The 22,194-nt window shown below is 29.5% G+C and overlaps 2 long non-coding RNA genes and 1 other non-coding gene across 3 annotated transcripts; 1 reads left to right on the top strand and 2 right to left on the bottom strand.

Moving 5' to 3' along the window:
* Window positions 1-2,474: 2,474 nt before the first annotated feature.
* Window positions 2,475-3,054, bottom strand: LOC136219746 (uncharacterized). Its single transcript, XR_010684272.1, has 2 exons — window positions 2,698-3,054; window positions 2,475-2,606 (listed from the first exon to the last, which is right to left on the bottom strand). It is a non-coding gene; the product is annotated as an uncharacterized lncRNA (long non-coding RNA).
* Window positions 3,055-16,965: 13,911 nt separating this feature from the next.
* On the bottom strand, window positions 16,966-17,584 carry LOC136219693 (uncharacterized). The gene is made up of 2 exons (XR_010684249.1): window positions 17,229-17,584; window positions 16,966-17,104 (listed from the first exon to the last, which is right to left on the bottom strand). It is a non-coding gene; the product is annotated as an uncharacterized lncRNA (long non-coding RNA).
* A 653-nt stretch (window positions 17,585-18,237) lies between these two features.
* On the top strand, window positions 18,238-18,311 carry TRNAN-GUU (transfer RNA asparagine (anticodon GUU)). The gene has a single exon. It is a non-coding gene; the product is annotated as a tRNA-Asn (tRNA).
* The last annotated feature ends 3,883 nt before the right edge of the window (window positions 18,312-22,194 follow it).

Raw genomic sequence — 22,194 nt, 5'->3', positions numbered from 1 at the left:
CTCTATGAAAATATTTTTTAATGATAAGCAAATATTCTTGTTAAAGTATTTGTAATGATTTAAAATCTGCTCGTTAAATGTTTACAATGATAAAAAAAATCATCTCATTATAATGTTTAAAATGGTGAAAAATCTTCTCACTGAAGTGTTTCAAGTGTTTATAATCATTAATGATATTATTTTTACTAAAATCATAAATAATAAAATAAATAAAAATTTGGATTAAAGGAAGCTGTGGTTACATAAAATTTCTACAGTGAGATCCTAAGGTTCATTTATCCCACTAGCTGCCATGCTAAAACTAGGTTCGTTGTTTCAAAGTGTTCAATATACCTCAGCAAATACAGTAACATCACCAGCCAATGCAATTGTGACATTATAACGAACTAACGAGAGACATAAAAGAAAGCTAATATAGTCAATGTATAGAAATCCATATATCAATCAACTACCAATTCCCTCAAAATGAAACCTAATATACTAAATTCTAAAATTTAAATACTAGTGGAACATCAGCAAATACATAATGTGTTTATAACCATATATGAGATTCGAGTGGTGTTTGCAATTAATAATTTTAATTTTATTATCTTTATTCGTAAAGGTGACATGTAAAAGTATGAGAAAATATACGATTAAATTTAAATATTCGTATCATTTTCGGGTTATCATGTCCATCGTAACCCGATCCAAAAATTTACATGTTAATTTCGTGTCAACCTAAAAATGACACATTACTCTTAAGCTCAAGCCAAATATTGAAATTACATATTGATTTCGTGTCGTGTAATTTGACCGTGTGCACTTTGCACCTCTAGAATTGAGAAGCAACATCTTGGATCTAGTGAAACACAGGTAGATTTTGTTAGCAATATGGATCACAACTCTAGTTCTTTAAATAAACAGCAACGAGAACAAAATATATCTTATGATCATACATTTATCCAGTTTCACACACAAAATATATCTTATGATCATACATTTATCCAGTTTCACATCTTAGGGTCTGAAATTTGTGATTTACTACAATTTTCAAATTAATTTATATTTTCCTTTTAATTTTCCTTTTCTCATTAGGATTCTACTTTCCTATTCCTTTCATGATTCTAATTTAATATATTGTATTTAAGGGCTTGTTATTATTGTAAGGAGACAGCTTATGAATTAATGAAAATGATTTGAATTACCAAAATTATTGAGAATTTTGAATGTTTCTAGTAGGGTATTCACTTAGAATCAACTATTATCTATAGTAGCAGTTCTAACAACAAGTTTATAAAACTTCAACTTTCTATTTTGTTGTATTTGTACCCTTTGTAGTCTTTATCTTGCTCTTTGTAGTGTTTTTCTTGCTCTTTGTAGTCTATTTTCTTCTCTTTGTGGATCTTATACTGGCTATAGCCTGTATGGGTTGGAAGTTATATTGTGTTGTATTTGTACTTTATGATTCCACGGAATGAAATATGACACTTTTATCAAAAAAAAAAAAAACTTTCTAGAATTCAACCGATATACGGACTACTAGCAAACCCCATTAATCTAGCTGCATCAATTCTTGGAAAAAAGATATGACTCATTGTGCCAACTTATATATTTCCTGTGTATATTACATAATTCTACTTTTTGTCCACATATAGATATATCATTTTTTACTAATTAAAATATATTGTAATTGTTTATTAGAGCTTGTTGCTGTTAACTACAAAGTCGAAGGTTCTTCTAGAGACTTCAGTGTAACTACATGAACGTTTTTCTGGAATGGTGAATTTTTTTAAATATATTTCAAGAAACTTTCTTTGCAAAATACAAGTTTCAAATTAGGGGTTCAAAATTGATTTACCTTTACAGTATTTGTATTATATATTACTATTATATAGAAATAAGAGCAAAATTTAACTCTAATGCTTTAGGGAAAATCAACTCCTCCCTCTAGCAACATTTTCTAGCACATTAACCTGTGTTTTTGTGTATATTTTTAATTTTTGAAAAGTCAAAAGACAAAAATTATTTGTGGACAAAATTGTTTTTTACCACATCATTATTTTTAACGATGTTAGCCGAAAAAATATTAGGATTCCGATCAGCCATGGCCGTCGTAAACTCCTCCCCTTTATTTTGTGAAGTCAAATTTTGATGTGCCAGTCTCATCCAACAGCTTCATACTCCAACTGCTCTGGTATTAAACAGCATGTAATGGATACATATTTAATTGATACTTATAAAAATCCAAGTTAATCCAAAAGGATAAATTAAATCTTCCCAACTTTATCTTTGGAAAAGAAAAAAAAACAAATTTCAACATTCTCTAATTTATATCTAGTTGTGGTTTATCAGATTTTGTAATTTAGGTATAATTTTGGAATACTTCTCAAATTATAGATCAAAATTAGTTAATTAAGTTGGTTATATATATGTAATCGACATTAGCATATACATCAACATTGTATATAGTAAACTCAAACTCATAAATAAAATAACTTTGAATATCCATTTATTCATAAGATAAAATGATATCCAGATACATATTAGAACAGAACATATCAGAATCTTTTATTAGAAATTATAATTTACAACTCTTCATGTCACACGAGGAGGAACTGTATAACCTGAAAAAATTTGGAAAAAAAACAAATTTAATTAGTTATGAAAGATTACAAATATATATTAATATGTTAGGGGAAAAAAGAATAAACTTACTTCCACATTTCATTCCAGGTTTAACCAAAACACCACATGTTCGAGCTATATAAATAACTTTTTCCATGCTAATCACAGCTTCAACCGCAGGAGTTACATACTTGCAAGGGCAAGGAACATCATCACCTTTTAATACTTGACAACAATCTTTAGATGGAGGAATTTTGGGTCCCTTTTTCTGTATAAATTTACCACAATGAGTTGTTAAGGCAGCAATTTGATCTTCACAACCAGCTGAAACAGTTTGATCATTCAAAATAAGGGCTCCCACCATTAAAAATGTTGCTATAACAACCCAAATTGGAGTCTTTGTGTTTTCCATTTCTCTAAGTCTCAATTGATGTTTTTTGGTATGTAAATGGGTGATTGAGATGTTTGAGTTCATGGCAATGGTATGCTATATATATTAAAAGGGAAGCAGTCACTTTTTTCTGTAATTGGTAGTAAGTTCTTGATTAAAATGCCAAATGGCAAAAACAAGATCATATGAATCTTAATAGAATCCATTACAAATTTATTTATACCTATTTTTAGTGAGAAAATCCTAAGGGAATCCATTCCAAATCTATGAGGGATGTGAAGTTCAGCACTTTTAATTATAGATAGTTTACATTTATAATAATATTAGGAGTGCCTGTGATCACCATCTGAAATTAATAAATTAAGTCTTAAATGAATGAAGTTCAATTAGTTTCTTTTATTGATTTGGTAACCTTGCTTAAGTTTTAATTAATATGAACTTTAAATTTTAAGTCTAATACATCCAAGTTCTATTTGGATTATATTGCAAATTCAATACAACTATTGTTGTTGTTTTTTTTTTTTTTTTTTGTGAATAAAAAAAAATTGAGCTTTGATATTGGCAAAAATATGGACAAATGAGGAATTTCTGTTTTTATTTTTCTTCAGTCAGCTGGGCACTGTAAAAATAAATGTGGAGGTGAATTATAATAATGAGAATTGCCTGAATGCTTTACAAAATACAGAAATATGGTGATGCTTTCCAATTTATGTTGTAGTTTTGTATTATATTAATAAAATTAAAAAATATGTGTTGTAGTAGTTCAGTTGGTTAGAGCCTCTGGATCTTAATCACAAACCTTCCTCTAGTGACTTTTTCTAATACATCAAGCTTACCTGTAAACTTCATGCATGTTAGATGGTCAACTTTTTGATATATTTTTCAAGAAAATGTAAATTTTAACTTTCAAATTAGGGGTTTCAAAAATTGATTTATCTTTATAGTATTTGAATTATGTATTATATATTAGGGTAAATAATTACAAGGTCCCTGTGTTTTTACTTAACCTACTAGTAGGTCCATCATGTTATTATAAGGTCCTTAAGTTTTACCTTAACCAACTCTTTAGTCCCTTTATTTATTTGTATATATGAAAGTACTAAATTACCCCTAATTATATAAATAAAATAACTTATCTTCTAGTTTTCAAATTTAATCAATATAGTTTTAGTGAAGTTTATATACACCAAAAATTTTATACTTGTGTATATTAATTAAAAAATTATATTTCTTATTCTCGTAAAAAAATCACTTTTATAATTTTATATTGTTCTACTCCGATTTTAATAATTTTTAAAATATTTATCATTCATTTTTTAATGAATAAGTCTACACTACTAAATTAAAATTTATAATTATATAAAAATTAATAAAACAATTAACTAATGCCGGAGAGATTATTATTATGAAGGAAAAAACATAAAATAGAAAAAAGGATATATTATTATTAAAACATATAGCAGAGGGTAATTTTGGTATTTTAAATTTTATTTAGTCTAATTTGATCATTCAATCAAATATAAGTGCTAAAGAGTTGATGAAAATAAAAATTGAAGGACTATATAATCATTTCTAAAAACACAGGGACTAACTAGTGTATTACGTAAAAACACAGGAACCTTATAACTATTCACTCTATATATTATATATATTATTATATAGGGATAAAATCAAAATTAACCTTAACGTTTAAGGGAAAGTTCAACTCCATCCTCTAGCTGTATTTTTTAGCTATGGTTTTGTATATATTTCTAATTTTTTTTAAAGACAAAACCGTAAAACTAGGTAAATTCTATGGTTACTTTGTTGGAAAACAAAGTAACCATACTTTAGTCTGTATTCATATATTTCATCGAAACTCTTTATCCGTCTGATTGTATCTGTTCTCTGTTATTCTGTCGTTTATGCTTTTTTCGGATTTAGCAAGAGCGGAAATGATTTATCTTGTTTGTAGATCAATAAATCTACATGGTTGCAACAAAAAAAGGACTCAGATCCGAATGTTCGAAATGGTCTAAAGGATGAAGTTTGGATTGCAGATGTCTTTCTACAGATTTGGATTTACGAGAAATATATTGTTGTTTTGTTTTTATGTCTTTTATGGTGTCTTCTTGCTCTTTGTAGTCATTTCCATCCCTTTGTGGATACTGTATTTGTTTTCTGTAATCATGTAAGGTTTTATTCCTTACATTTTGCCTGTTGTACTTCTTTTCTTATCTAATGAAATTACAAGCATTTTCTCAAAAAAGAAAAAATATCCAATAGTAATTGGACATGTGTTAAAATAATATTAATTAAAATTAATAAAAAATAACTTGCTATGTAGTAGGTAATATTTAATTCCTATCAAAAAAAAAAGTAGGTAATATTTAATTATGGAAATTTTAAACATTATTAATTACAAGGTAAACAATATATGAGTCCCTATATTTTAATTTAATCACTATTTAGTCATTATATGTTAATAATACACTTTTCAGTCTTTAATTTTAGCTCAATTCAACAGTTTAGTCTCTTATAGAGGGACTAATCTGTTCAATAATTTAAAAATTTAAGTGAAAAACTGTTGATCAAAATAAAAAATAAGAACTAAATAACATATTATTAAAATATGAAAACTAAACAATATGTTAGATATTTAAATTATGAGTAAATTCCAAAAAAAACCTCTGTGGTTTGATGTTGTTCCAAAAAAACCCATGTGGTTTGTTTTTACAAAAAAAAAGGACTGTGGTTTACGCTGTTACCCGAAAAACGGAAAAGGGCTTAACACCGTTAAAAGTGCTGACGTGGCAAGGGGTAGAGTTGGATTTTTTTTTTAATTTTTCTTTTCTTTTTCTTCTTCTTCTTCTTCTTCTTCTTCTCCTCCTCCTCCTCCTCCTCCTTCTTCTTCTTCTCTTTCTTCTCTTCTTCTTCTTTTTTCTTCTTCTTCCTCTCTCTTCTTCTTCTTCTTCTTTTCATCTTTTTTTTCTTCTTTTTTTAATTTCCAGAATTCTGGAATTTTCCAGAATTCTGGACGTCTGAAATCCAATTTTTTTTTATTTTTTTATCTTTCCTTCTCCTTCTCCTTCTCCTTCTCCTTCTCCTCCTTCTTCTTCTTCTTCAGATTGAATTAACTCAAAATCCCAATTCCTACTTATATTAAAAGCATAATTTAAGAGACAAAAAACATATAAATTTCCAGAAAATTTCCCCCATTAAATTTCCATTCCATTAAATTTCCAGAAACTTTCCCCATTAAATTTCCAGAAAACTTCTTCTTCTTCTTCTTAATTATCAGATTGAATTAACTCAAAATCCCAATTCCTACTGATACTAAAAGCATAATTTAATAGACTAAAAACATATAAATTTCCAGAAACTTTCCCCATTAAATTTCCAGAAAACTTCCCCAGAAAATTTCCAGAATTTCTGGATTTTGCAGAACGTCTAAATTTCCAGACGTTCACTCTGAATCCTCCTCCTTCTCCTTTCGATTCTTATCCTCTCTATCCGACTCTGAGATCGTCGCTTCCGATTCACTTACCTCCGCTCAGTCCGTAAAGATCAGAAAGACGCTTGGGTGTTCGATATGTTTGTGATGAATTCAATAGCGCTGAAGCTGCTGCATTAAAGCTCAACATTCTTTCAGCCACCGCAGAACTGCCGGAGCGGATTCTGAATGAAGAAGAAGAGAAGAGAGAGAGAGAGAGAGGGAGAAGAAGAAGGAGAGGAGGAGGAGGAGGAGGAGGAAGAAGAAGAAGAAGAAGAAAGAAAAATTAAAAACAAAAAAAAAATTCCAACTCTACCCCTTGTCACGTCAGCACTTTTAACGGTGTTAAGCCCTTTTCCGTTTTTCGGGTAACGGCGTAAACCACAGTCTTTTTTTTTGTAAAAACAAACCACAGGGGTTTTTTTGAAACAACATCAAACCACAGGAGTTTTTTTTGGAATTTACCCTTAAATTATTGGTCAATAGTTTTATTTTTGGACAAAATTGTGTTTATCACATCATTATTTTTAATAATGTTAGCCGAAAAACTAGTGTTATCTACGAATACCTTTAACTATTGTTTTTTTTGGATTCGGATCCTCTCCTGTTGACTAAAAACAGGAGAGGTCCTGTTGATTTAATTCAGACCATCAATCAAAATTTAAAGGCTCAGATGTTATTTAACTAGTTTTCTATTTTAAAAGTTATCTCAAATTTAAGTTAACAATATTTTACGGAAAACTCTCCCCACTCCCCACTCATTCCTCTTCTATTTATTTATGTAATTTTTACTTAGGCATTCTCAAACTAAGGTTTTAACGTAAATTAGTATCTTAAAGGCTTAATACATCATTTGCACCCTAAACTTGACTAAAATGGTTAATTGGCCCCTTAAAGTTTCAAAGTGTCTCGATAGCTCCCTAAACTTGCATAAAATGTTCAGTTAGCCCCCTAAACTTGCGTGAAATGTTATCAATTAATCATTCAGTTGTAAAAAATTAAGTCAAATGCGGAAGATATGTTACACGGGTCTTAGAATGTTATTACATACTTCACAAAATAGATTAAAACATTTTTAAAAATAATTTCTTACTTATTCGACTATAAAATATTTTCTTCTCTATTATTAGAATCACATATCCCGATCTTGGTCGTTTTACTTTGGCTTAATACATCATTTGCCCCCTGAACTTGTCCAAAAAGCTTGATTGGTCCCCTGAACTTTCAAAGTGTTCCGATAGCCCCCTGAACTTGCATAAAATGTTCAGTTAGCCCCCTGAACTTGCGTAAAATATAATTAATTGATCACTAGGTCGTAAAAAAGTAAGTTAAGTACAGAAGATGTATTCCATGAGTCTTAAAAAAAGTAAAATGACCAAAATCAGAGTATACGATTCTAATATTAGAGAAGACAAGTTGTATAATTGAGCAAACAATAACTTCCTTTTAAATCTATTTTTTAATTATGTAATAACATTCTAAGATGCGTGAAATACATCTTCCGCGTTTAACTTATTTTTTTACGACCGAGTGATCAATTGATTACATTTTACGCAAGTTCAGGGGGCTAACTGAACATTTTATGCAAGTTCAGGGGGCTATCGGAACACTTTGAAAGTTCAGGGGGCCAATCAAGATTTTTGGACAAGTTCAGGGGGCAAATGATGTATTAAGCCTTTTACTTTTTTAAGATGCGTGCAACATATCTTTCGCATGTAACTTACTTTTTTACAACTGAGTGATTAATTGATTACATTTTATGCAGTTCAGGGGGCTAAGCGACATTTTATGTAAGTTCAGATGGCTATCGAGACATTTTGAAAGTCCAGGGAGCCAATCAACCATTTTGGACAAATTCAGGAGGCAAATGATGTATTAATCTTATCTTAAACTATTAAAATCATCAATCTGGTCTCTGAATTAAACAGAAATCGCTAGTTGAGTCTTTATTCTAAACAAAAATCATCAATTAAGGTCTCATCGATATTCATTCGGTTAAACAGTTTCAGATCCTTTTCACCAAACACATTTCGATCCAACACAAAGATTATTATAGTCTATATCAAATAGTCATATTTTCTGATTTTAGAATATGATAGGGACTCAATTGATGATTTTTGCTTAGTTTAAAGACTTGATTGATGATTTTAATAGTTTAGGATCTTAATTAACTTTAAATTTTTAGTTTGGGGATCCAATTGGTCTAATGCTTTAAAATAAATTTCAGGGGTTGATAAGATAAAGGCTTAATACATTAAAAATAAAAATGTGACTAAAACACGTGGGGTGAGTGGGGAGAGTTTTCAGTAAAATATTGTTAAGTTAAATTTGAGATCTGTTAGTTTTTTAACTTTTAAAATAGAAAACTAGTTAAATAACATCTGAGCTTTTAAAATTTAATTGATGGTCTGGATTAAATCAACAGGCCCTCTCCTGTTTTTAGCCAACAGGAGAGGATCCAAATCCGTTTTTTTTAATTAATCCCTATTATTACTAATATGTTAGGATTACATTTGAATTTTATATGTATGTTAGATGGTGAATTTTTTGAAATATTTTTCAAGAAACTTTAAATTTTATCCATAAAAAACTCTCTTCGAAAAATTAACTTTAAACCTAAAGAAACTCTCTTCGAAAAATTCATGGACGTAAAATTAACTTCAAATTAGGAGGTTTCAAACTTGATTTATCTTTATAGTATTTCTATTATATATTATTATATAAGGATAAGAGTAAAATTTAACCCTAACGTTTAAGGGGAAGTGTAAATTTAGCCATAACATATGAAATAGTAAAAAATTTAACCCTAACATTTTAAAGCAAGATCAATTTTACTCCTATGTTACCAAAAAAATTATAAGCTTCATTTGACTGTTATTTAACTGTCACTTAATACCTTCCCAACATCAATTATGTCTAAGGTATTTATTATGCTACTACAAGTACAAAAAAATTTGTTAAAGTGCTTCAACTAACTCTGTCATAAGTTTATTGCAATTTTTTTTTTGTCAAATTATCTAAAATATTTTCTGTGTTACTAATATAGTTACAAACAACAAACAAAAAATGTACGAAATAGTTTTAGTTTATCGACAAACATGTATGGAAGATCCGGTATGACAGTTAAATAACAGTTAAACGGCATTTTCAAATTTTCGATGATGTGTGGCTACAATCTGTATTTCTACTAAAACCTATGAAGCACGGACTCTTCCCCGAGGTCGCCGTGGCTGTGTCGGACTCGCCAGGGACACGGGACATGGGTGGGACTCGGTAGGGACACAGATGGGACTCCAAGTGACACGGTGGGGACTCGGCTAATGGTGAAAATATGTAAAATTTTAGGGTTTCTTTTAAATCTTTTAAAACCTATGGTTCAATTACAAAATTTGATAAAACGTTAAAATTAAAATTAATGGTTGAGATTACAACTCCACCAACTCTAGAGGCTTTTCAACTCTAGAGGATCCCTACACTTTATCCTATTATATATGACAGCGCGTGATCGATCAATAGTGTAGTGTATGGTGGTTCATTTACAGTGGTCTTGATGGATGATTTTAAAGATTGAGTTATGAGAAACTGTTAATGATTGATGTTGAAGTCACTTACTTGTCTTTCCAGGCACTTATAAAACTCAAGGTGTGCGCAGAAAATGAAAAATTTTAAGTTATTGTAGTTAAAGAATAATTCACTTCTATAATATTTCACTAAGATATTAGCTCAATTCAAAGCTGTTATTATACTTTCTTTTGCCCTTTTTTTTTCTTTATTTGCACACCAAAGCCATTTGTGGCTAGTTGTGTCCCTGAAGTTTTTTCAGCTTGATTTCTTTAATTATCTTAGCCACTTTCTCTGCTACTAAAAAAAATGTATTGCTTTTTACTACAAAACTGGAAAATTAACTTCAGCATTAAAACATGTAATGAAAATTTATATCTTCGGAAAAAAAAAATCAGCATTCCATAATTTTTATCTAGTTGTGGTTTATCAAATTTTGTAATTTAGCTCAAATATGTAGTCACAAATTATACATCAAAATTAGTTCATTAGGTTGGTTATATATATAATGGGCATTAACAGCATATACATCAACAATATATATATATTAAACTCAAACTCATAAATAAATAAGATAACTTTGTCTGATAAAAAAAATAAGATAACTTTGTAAATCCATTATTTATAAGATAATATGATATCAAGATACATATTAGAACAGACCATATCAAATTCTTTTATTAGAAATTAAGATTAACAACTCTTCATGTCGCATGAGGAGGAACCGTATAACCTGAAAAGATTTGGAAAAAAAATTAAATTAATTATGAAAGACTAAAAATAAATATTATATATATTATGGGAAAAGAGAATAACTTACTTCCACATTTCATTCCAGGTTTAACCACAACACCACAGGTTCGAGCTATATAAATAACTTTTTCCATGCTAATCATAGCTTCAACGGCAGGAGTTACATACTTGCAAGTGCAAGGAACATCATCACCTTTTAATACTTGACAACAATCTTTAGATGGAGGAATTTTGGGTCCCTCTTTCTGTATAAATTTACCACAATGAGTTGTTAAGGCAGCAATTTGATCTTCACAACCAGCTGAAACAGTTTGATCATTCAAAATAAGGGCTCCCACCATTACAAATGTTGCTATAACCACCCAAATTGAAGTCTTTGTGTTTTCCATTTCTCTAAATCTCAGTTGTTTTTTTTATATGAAAATGGGTGATAGAGATGTTTTAGTTCATGGAAATGGTATGGTATTTATATTAAGAAGGAAGTAGTCACTTGATTGGTAGTAAGTTCCTGAATTAAAATGCCAAATGGCAAAACCAGGATTCTATGAAAATCCTAAGAGAATCCATTACAAATCTATTTATCTCTATTTTTAGTGAAAAGGTCCTAAGGGAATCCATTACAAATCAATGAGGGATGTAAAGTTCAGCAATTTTAATGGGGTGCCTGTTAATAACTTAAGTCCTAAATCAATTAAGTTCAATTAATTTTTTTATTGATTTGATAACCTTACTTAAATTTTAATTAATATGAAATTCATTACAAATATATGAGGATTTGAAATTCAGCACTTTCAATTTGAGATAGCTAGCTTATACTTGGACAAATATGATAGGTGTTTCGTTAAGAAAACCAGCAGTTAGGGACCGATTTTCGGTCTCAGTTCTGTTTATAATTAAATTCTGCTTTGATTCAAATTAACATATATATTTATATACTAATTAATTGTAATTTTTAACTTGGATTAACGTCTAACTGTTCTAATAATTCAATATTGCATGATTGCCAACACATCCAAGTTCTATTTGGAATATATTGCAAATTCAATACATCTGTTCTATACTCATGAGAACTGTCTGAATCATCTATAAAATACAAAAATAAGGTGATGCTTTCCGGTTTACGTTATAGTTTTGTATTATATTAATAAAATTAAAAAACATCTGCTGGAGTAGCTCAGTTGGTTAGAGCGTGTCCCCTTCCTCTAGCGAGACTTTTTCCTATACAAAATAATTGTTTTTTTGTTAATGCCTTTTCTATCAGAAAAAACCACAAAACTTTATCTACAAATCAATGTAATTACATTAATTTTTTTAAGTAACCCTTATTATTCCTAATATATCGAGCTTACATCTGAACTTCATGCATGTTAGATGGTGATTTTGTTGATATATATTTCAAGAAACTTTATATTTTATCCAAAGAAACTCTCTTTAGAAAATTTATGACATAAAATTGCTCTTCAAACATGATTTATCTTTATAGTATTTGTATGGGAAATTTAACCATAACATACGAAATAGTAAATTCAAGCAATTCCAATTTTAGTCTAATGTTACTGATTTTTTTTTTTTTTTTTTTGAAAATATGTTACCTAAAATTTTAAAAGCTTCATTTAACGGTTATTTATATGTCACTTCAGACAAGCATCAATTATGTCTAGGATATTTAGTGTGTTACTAACATAATTACGAAAAAAAGACTGTTAAAATGCTTAAACTAAGTCTGTCATAAGTTTATCTCAATTTTTTTGTCAAATTGTCTAAAATATTAATTGTGTTACTAATATAGTTACAAAAATAAACAAAAAATGTACGAAATAGTTTCAGTTTATCAACAAAAATGTTTGGAAGATCCGGTGTCACAGTTAAACGGCATTTTCAAATTTTCGATGATGTGTGGCTAAAATTGATCTTGCTTGAAAACGTTAGAGTTAAATTTGTGTAATTGCATATGTTAGGGTTAAATCTGCATTTCTACTAACACGTTAGAATTTGATTTTACACTTATCATATAATATATGATATAAAAATAACTTTGTTATTGTATAAGAAATAGACAACCTTATTTTGTACTCCATCATCCAATGGTGAAAATACACAAAGTAAGCATAGCCTCTACCTTTAAATATATATTAGAAGAGAACATTCTGAATCTTTTATTATAAATTATAATTAGGGAAAAGTACAAAAATAAACCTTGTGGTTTAGGTCATTTTCAAAAATACACTATGTGGTTTAAAAGTTGATAAAAAAAATACATTGAGGTTGATTCTGTTAGCAAACACGGTCAAAGCTGACTAACGGTGTTAAAAAAAAGTCAAAAGTCAAAGGGAAAAGAGTTACTTTTATCTTTATATTTATTTATTTTATAAATTAACCTTATTATTATCTAATTATTATAAACAAATCTCAAAATTAAAAATAAATATCAAATATACAATCTTCTACATATCTCTCTTATCTTTTCTTAATCTTCTTCTTTCTCTCTTTTCTCTCCTCTTTTTTAATTTCTCTCTCATCACCACCACTACCAACTTGCATAAAATTAGCAAGAGCGGTTAGTTTTATGTATATTCGTGAAAAGTGGGCTTATCCACCCTCATTTCTTATCGATATTCTTTCTGCTGATTTTAGTTAATAAAGCTTTGTTTCTTTAAAAAAAAAAAACTTATTTCTTTATTTAAATGAATTAAATAGGAGAAAGTTAATTATACAAAAATATGTTTTGTCACTGTATTAATTACTCTACCAATATTATTAAAATTCCATAATTCTCAAACTATGAAATAATAGTGTTTGTTTTTCAACCTTTCATTAATAGTATAAGCTAATTTCTATTAATTGCTTGTTTTTTTCTCTAATTTATGAAAATTGGTTTTTTTAGTTGGAGCCTTATTGAAATGGAATTGGTTGCTTCTTTTTATTAGATTCTAAAACCCATAAATCATGCCATTTTTTTAGTAATAATCACCAATGATAGTATAGTGTCAAGATTCATTATTGATGCCTAATTAAGAATTTATTTAGTACTAATGGTATTAGTATTTATCAAGAATTTACTGGTTGACCAGAAGAAAATGTTAGGAATTGGAAATTAATAAAAAAAAAAAAATCAATGAAAAGATTCAATATAAGTCTCTCTCTACCTAAATACTAATAGGAATACTCATTCAATTTTTCACACATTGGAAGATCCAAGTCTTCTAATATTTTCTTTAAATAAAAGAATTTATTTTAATTGACAAGTGTCAACATATATATCGAGGGTCTTTTTACTTTTTTATTTTTATATCAACAACAAAAAGCTTATATTAATAGAAACCGAAATTACCATCATTCATAATACAAGGAAAAATACAAATAGGGAAATCTTCAATAAGAATTTCAAAATGATTAAGAGAACGAGCCCAAGCCGCTAATTTATGTGCAATCGTATTCGCTTGTCTCCTTTCAAACACAAATTCAATAGATCCAAAAATCACAAACCGTCTCAAGCACATCACCAATAATAACCCCCAACCAATTTGTCAATTTTTATGGGAATTTTAGCAGTTGTATTACCAAAAGCGAATCAGATGCAACGATGATGTTCGATATCCACAGTCACAAGCAATTCTTAAAGAAAAGAGAATTGCTAACAAAATCATGGTATTCTAACATATAGGATTTTGTACTAGGTCTTGGTTCCCCAACTCATCTAAATGACCTTCCACTAACAAACTGACAAGTGTCTCACATTTCCAAAAATTTACGTGTCAATTTTGTATCAACCTAAATGACACATTACCTCTTAAGCCCAATCCAAACACTGAAATTACATGTCGATTTCGTGTCGTGTAATTTGATCGTGTGTACTTTGCACCTCTAGGATTGAGAAGCAGCATTTGGATCTAGTGAAACACCGGTAGATTTTGTAAGCAATATGGATTACAACTTTAGTTCTTTAAATAAACAGCAACCAGAACAAAATATATCTTATGATCAACAATGTGTAATTACATACGAGGTGTATAACATTTACCCAATTTCACATACAATCTTCGTTTTTTTCACACAAAAACTCCACGATTTTATAGGTGACCTCCTATTAAAGTGTAATGCCCGTAAAAAAAACTCCACCACTTTCTAGAATTCAACAGATTCAACAGACTACTAGCGAACCCCATTAATCCAGCTGCATCAATTCTTGTAAAAAAGATATGAAACTGTCTCTGTTGTGCCAATTTATATATTTCCTCGTATATTACGTAACTCTACTTTTTGTCCACATATAGATATATCATTTTTTACTAATTGATCATGTAAACTATAAATATGTTGTAATGGTTGATTAGAGCTTGTTGATGTTAACTACAAAGTCGAAGGTTCTCTAGGGACTTCAGTGTGTAACTACATGAACGTTTTTCTGGAATGATGAATTTTTTTAAATATATTTCAAGAAACTTTAAATTTTACACAAAGAAACTTCCTTTGCAAAATACATCGTCATAAAATTAAGTTTCAAATTAGGGGTTCAAAATTGATTTATCTTTATAGTATTTGTATTATGTATAATTATATAGGGATAAGAGGAAAATTTAACCCTAATGTTTTAGGGAAAGTTCTTTTTTTCATAAGTAATAGATTTATATGATAAAAGATTGGGTAAATAATTATAAGGTCCCTGTGTTTTTACCTAATACACTACTTCATCCATGTGTTTTTATAAATAATTATATAGTCCTCCAGTTTTTGTTTTTGTTAACTCCTTAGTCCTTATACTTGGGTCAATGGTCAAACTATACTAAATAAATTTTAAAATACCAAAATTACCCTTTATTTTATGTTTTAATGATAAAACATCTATTTTTTCTATTTTATATTTTTTTTCTCTTTTTTTTCTACATAATCATAATCTCTCAAATATAAACTCCAATGTAAAGTATGTAATTGATTTATTAATTTTTATATAATTATAGAACTTTAATTTAATAATGTAAAATTTATTGACTAAAAAATGAATAAAAAATATTTCAAAAATTATCAAAATAGGAATAAGACTATCATTGTAAAAGTTTTTACAATTATAATAAATTTTACGAATGAAGAAAAAAAAACATATGATTTTTAAAAAATTATAAAAATATTTATGTTTCAAAAAAAATTATAATTTAAGAAAATTAACAATATATTTTTTTCAAGCATATTAATTTCAGTGTATACATGTAGTTAAAAACTTTATTAAAACTAATTAGATTAAATTTGAAACAAAAAGATAAAAAAAAAATTTATGTATATAACTAGGGGCAATTTTGAACTTTTATTTAATAAAACACATGGAAGGACTAAAGAATTGATTAAGATAAAACTGAAGGACCTTATAATAATATGATGGACTTACTAGCGTGTTAAGTAAAAACATAAGGACCTTATAATTATTTACCTTAAAAGATTATATCTAGAGTGTTTTTTAAAATTCTCTTTTTGATTCGCAAATAAGTCTGCCTTAAAATCCTTTTGTTTTCATAATGAATTAATTGATCTTGTTCATGTAAATTCCATAAGATAGCATCTTTTCTAAAATCAGAGATTTTCATTGAAAAAACCCGGGTCTTAGCAACTTATTTATCTAAAATGATAGATTTTAGAACATGAACTCCTTCCTCTAGCAATATTTTCTAGCACATTAACCTGTGTTTTTTTGTATATTTTTAATTTTTGAAAAGTCAAAAGACAATTTATTTGTGGACAAAATTGCCTTTTACCACATTATTATTTTTAACGATGTTAGCCGAAAAATTATTAGGGTTCCGATCAGCCATGGCCGTCGCAAACTCCTCCACTTTATTTTGTGAAGTCAAATTTTGATGTGCCAGTCTCATCCAACAGCTCCATACTCCAACTGCTCTGGTATTAAACAGCATGTAATGGATACATATTTAATTGATACTTATAAAAATCCAAGTTAATCCAAAAGGATAAATTAAATCTTCCCAACTTTATCATTGGAAAAAAAAAACAAATTTCAACATTCCCTAATTTATATCTAGTTGTGGTTTATCAGATTTTGTAATTTAGGTATAATTTTGGAATACTTCTCAAATTATTATACATCAAAATTATTTAATTAAGTTGGTTATATATATATGTAATCGACATTCATATACATCAACATTGTATATAGTAAACTCAAACTCATAAATAAGATAATTTTTCAATCCTTTTATTCATAAGATAATATGATATCTAGATACATATTAGAACATAACATATCAGAATCTTTTATTAGAAATTATAATTAACTACTCTTCATGTCGCACGAGGAGGAGGAACCGTATAACCTGAAAATATTTGGAAAAAAAAAATTAAATAGATTATGAAAGATTAAAAATAAATATTATATATATATATATATATATATATATATATATATATATATATAATGTGAAAAAAGATTAAACTTACTTCCACATTTCATTCCAGGTTTAACCACAACACCACAAGTTCGAGCTATATAAATAACTTTTTCCATGCTAATCACAGCTTCAACTGCAGGAGTTACATACTTGCAAGTGCAAGGAACATCATCATGTTTTAATACTTGACAACAATCTTTAGATGGGGGAATTTTTGGTCCCGGTTTCTGTATAAATTTACCACAATGAGCTTTTAAGGCAGAAATTTGATCTTCACAAGCTGAAACCGTTTGATCATTCAAAATAAGGGCTCCCACCATTAGAAATGTTGCTATAACCACCCAAATTGGAGTCTTTGTGTTTTCCATTTCTCTAAACCTGAGTTGTTGTTTTTTTATATGTAAATGGGTGATTGAGATGTGTGAGTTCATGGCAATGGTATGGTATTTATATTAACCGATAAGCAGTCACTTTTCTCTGTGATTGGTAGTAAGTTTCTGATTTAAAATGCCAAATGGCAAAACCAGGATTCTATAAAAATCCTAAGAGAATCCATTATAAATCTCTTTATCCCTATTTTTAGTCAAAAAGTCCTAATGGAATCCATTGCAAATCTATGAGGGATGTGAAGTTCAGCAATTTTAATTTGAGATAGTTTACATTTATAACAATATTAGGGGTGCCTGTTAATAAATTAAGTCCTAAATGAATTAAGTTCAATTAATTTTTTATTGATTTGATAACCTTACTTAAATTTTAATTAATATGAAATTCATCACAAATATATGAGGATTTGAAATTCAGCACTTTCAATTTGAGATAGCTAGCTTATATTTGGACAAATATGATAGGTGTTTCGTCAAGAAAACTAGCAGTTAGGGACCGATTTTCGGTCTCAGTTCTGTTTATAATTAAATTCTGCTTCGATTCAAATTAACATATATATTTTATATACTTTTAACTTGGATTAACGTCTAAATGTTATAATAATTAAATATTGCATGATTGCCAGTTTACGTTATAGTTTTGTATTATATTAATAAAATTAAAAAATATGTGCTGGAGTAGCTCAGTTGGTTAGAGCGTGTGGCTGTTAACCACAAGGTCGAAGGTTCAACCCCTTCCTCTAGCGACTTTTTTCTATATAAAATTGCCCCTCAAATTAGGGGGTTTCAAACATGATTTATCTTTATAGTATTTGTATTATATATTATTATATATAAGGATAAGAGTAAAATTCAACCCTAACTAACATTTTTGGGAAAATTTAGCCATAACATAGGAAATAGTAAATTTTTAATACTAATGTTTCCAAGCAATACAAATTTTAGTCTAATGCTACTGAAATTTTTTTCCTTTTTTTTGAAAATATGTTACCTAAAATTTTAAAGCTTCATTTAACGGTTATTTATATGTCACTTCAGACAAGCATTAATTATGTAGGATATTTGATGTGTTACTAACATAGTTACGAAAAAAAACTGTTCAAATGCTTAAAATAAGTCTCTCATAAGTTTGAGAACGAAGGGGAGTGGCGAGTGGCGATGGCTCCTTCGCCGCCGGCTGCCGACGATTCAATAGCGATTGCCCACCTCTTTGACAGACATTCCTTTTCCAAATTTGCTCCTGCAGAAATCCCCAAATCGGCACCTACAGCGGTCTCGTTTGCAGATGTGCTTCGCAAATTGATCCACTCGACGGCGATTCCCTCATCGTCTACGGCGATCCCCAACCCGCCTCTGCCAACAGCCTCGGAAGAGGGGGGTTTCAAGGCGGTTAGAATCCCTCAGAAGATATACAAGGAGAGAATTAAAGAGGTCCAACATTCAGTAATTGGACGAATATCACTGAACAAAGGTGAGAAACCCTGGAGGCATGCTGAGCTAAAGCATAAGCTGAATCAGATATGGAAACAAAATCTTGACTGGAAATTGATTTCTCTTGGAAAGGGCTTCTATCAAGTAGTCATGCCTGATGAGAAGGCCCTTCAAGCTATTTGGGGACATGGAGCGATCTCCCTGAAGCCGGGCATCATCAGATTCTCGCCTTGGACTCCTGGATATTTAGTATGTTACTAACATAGTTACGGAAAAAACACTACAAGAATTATGTTCTATAACGACTAAATTTAACGACGGTACCTCTAATACCCTTGTGAAAAATTCTTTTCTACATGGGTAAAAAACTACTCTTGCTAAAAGTTATATTATTAACAACCTTAAATAAAAACTGTTGTTATTAATATAGGTTACTCTCGTTATTGATATACCATTTATTAACCATAAATAAAATATGGAAAAATATAGAGGGAAAATATGGAGGGAATAAATAAAAAAATTTCCATTTTTTTCTGTTTAGAAATCAGAACATGAATGAAATTAATCATCCAAAACCCACGATCTAGAAACCCTACTCCCTCCTCTCCTCATCCCTCGCATGCACCTTCCTCGATTGTCTCCAATGTCGCTGCTTTCGGGTTACCATCGCTCCACCATGTATGTCACTCCTTTCTCTCTTTTTTTCCTTGTTCTGGCTTCAGAAGATCCATTTGAGGGATTTCTTTTGTTTTCCCAAACCAATCGCCCCTACCTCCCATTGTTCCATTTTCTCCTGAGTCTCGTTGTTTTCCGGTGCACGCTGTCAATAAAAACTCTGAATTCTCACTTTTTCAAGGCATTCTCTTGGCGTGTTAACAGGTTAAGGTTTTACTTTAATTGTTATATTCCTATGTTACTATTGGATAAGAGAATTCATAATTATTATATGTTTATCTTTGTGCTGCATATTCTAATTGATAATTATAGTGCTGAATGATGATTTGATAAGGTAAGTTAGATGAAAAGTGAGTTGAATGGTTATGTTCTGTAAATATACACTTGTTTCAAGTGTAAAGGGACAAACTATATTAATTATTTATTTTCTTCAAGATGATTCCATCTTGCTTTGTTAATTTTCACTAATTTTCAATCTACTTAGATGCCATTTAGGAATTAATTTACAATGGAGATGGAAGTACCAATTTCACCCTGAAATTGGTGTAGATGGAAAATAGCCCAGAAAAGTTTCACGGACAATTTACACTCCAAGTTCTGATTTATGGTCACTAAGCCTTATTATCTTCTTTAATTTTACACAAGTATTCAAGAGTTAAATTATTAAAAATTAGATTTTGACGATTTATCTATCAATGCCAACTTCATGGTGGAAATTGTTATATCTGAATAGAAACTGTCAGTGATGACAGTTTAGGACTGGATACTTACTATAGGTATCATTATAACTAACCTTTTGCAGGTTTAATTGGTAGCAAGTCAATGAGTTTGGATCATTTGACAAGCATATTGGAGCTTTGTGAACTACAAGCAGATAGTGAGCAGATTCTGATATCCTCGTCAAGTTCTTGTAAGAACTATGAAAGTTGCAGTGATACCTAATAAAAGGCCTAGTGAGAAGGGGATGCTTAAGGGCAGGGTACGATAGTCTACTCCTTCATACATGTAGTAGTGTTCACAAATGATCATCATTAGTTGCTTCATATTTCAGGTGTATATAAATGCAAAGGAGCATGAGTAAATTTAGTGGACACCTTTAATGGACAGTTTAAAGCAGGTGCACTATGATGGTTCTGCAGGTACTAACTAGCACCAAGTAATCCTTACATCTTTCATTGCTAATTTGTTCTTGATGAGCATTTAAAATACTAAATTTAGCATCATTTGCTCGAAGATATTACTGAGTTGAAGACTTTAAATTATGTCGTATGAATAGAGCATTCAATACATAGCGACAATAATAAAACTTATTTTATATGCTGCAGACTCTTTATTACCTAGTTACTAAAATCAATTTGTCCATTATGTTAAGCAGCAGTTATTGAAGGTTGATTGCTGGATTTTGATGACAGAGTGAGAACACTTTGAAGGCTACTTGACTATGGACGACCACTTTGAAGGCAATTTAACAATGAAAAGGTAGTGTTATAAAGCTTGTGTGAGGGTTTCATTAATTTGTATCTCTAGTCCATGATGTACTACTTCTTTTAATTACCAAGCACAATATACCAACAATTTGTTTTACTTTATGCATATTCGAATTTCAGAATCGTTGCTTGGCAAAGTTCCAGATGGCTTCACATTTCACCCAAGCATAAATCAAATGCTTATGAATGTGTCTCTTCTTAATTTTGATAGACATACTTAATATTGATTTTAGCTGCATAAACCTTTTTCTCTTGCCCTGTTCTGCAACAGATTCAAGTTTTTATGATGGTCCTAACTGATGTGGGAAAAAGGCTGTTGCGGCTCGAGGCTAATGCTCGGTGAGAATGCATTAATTTCTATTTACTCGGTATGTGATTCAACTTCATTATTTAGGGGCACAATTTGGTTATCTCCCAATAAATTTCATTGTTACTTATCATACCAAAACGTTGTATTCTATAAGTTGATAGCATACATTTGACCGAGCTGAACACGATTTGAAATTTGTATTTGGTGTGAAATTGATAAATAATCGATGATATGTGATCACTAGATTTAGGATTGATATAAATATTAAATACTAATTTGTTTTGTGACCGAATCAAATTTTGACTGATTCTGCAACCTTATTTTATAAGGATTGATTTGTTACTGATTCCATACATTTTTGGCACTTTTTGTTCTACAATATGCACTCACCTATTAATGTGTTATGGCTGTAACTGTATATAAATTAATATGGTAAAGCAAGGATGTGTTATTACAATTACTCTCCATGCTTGTCAAAGTAATACAAAGCTTTTGGCCAGTATAAGGCAAAGATTTTTGGCCAATTTTTATCACATATCTAGTCTTGCCCTTCTTTTTCTTGTATTCTTATTATACAACCATCACACAGAAACCCATCCAAAATAATATGAATAGGTATTCTATAGAATTAATAATTAAATTATACATATACAAGTCTTGTTCTTCTTCCTTTCTCTTATATCCTGTCCTAATTATTTTATGTTTGTTTATGTAACAGTGAAAGAA

Source organism: Euphorbia lathyris, chromosome 1 (assembly GCF_963576675.1).
Source record: "Euphorbia lathyris chromosome 1, ddEupLath1.1, whole genome shotgun sequence".
Taxonomy (NCBI): domain Eukaryota; kingdom Viridiplantae; phylum Streptophyta; class Magnoliopsida; order Malpighiales; family Euphorbiaceae; genus Euphorbia; species Euphorbia lathyris.
Note: the sequence above shows the minus strand (reverse complement) of the source record. Positions and strands in the feature narration are given on the sequence as shown.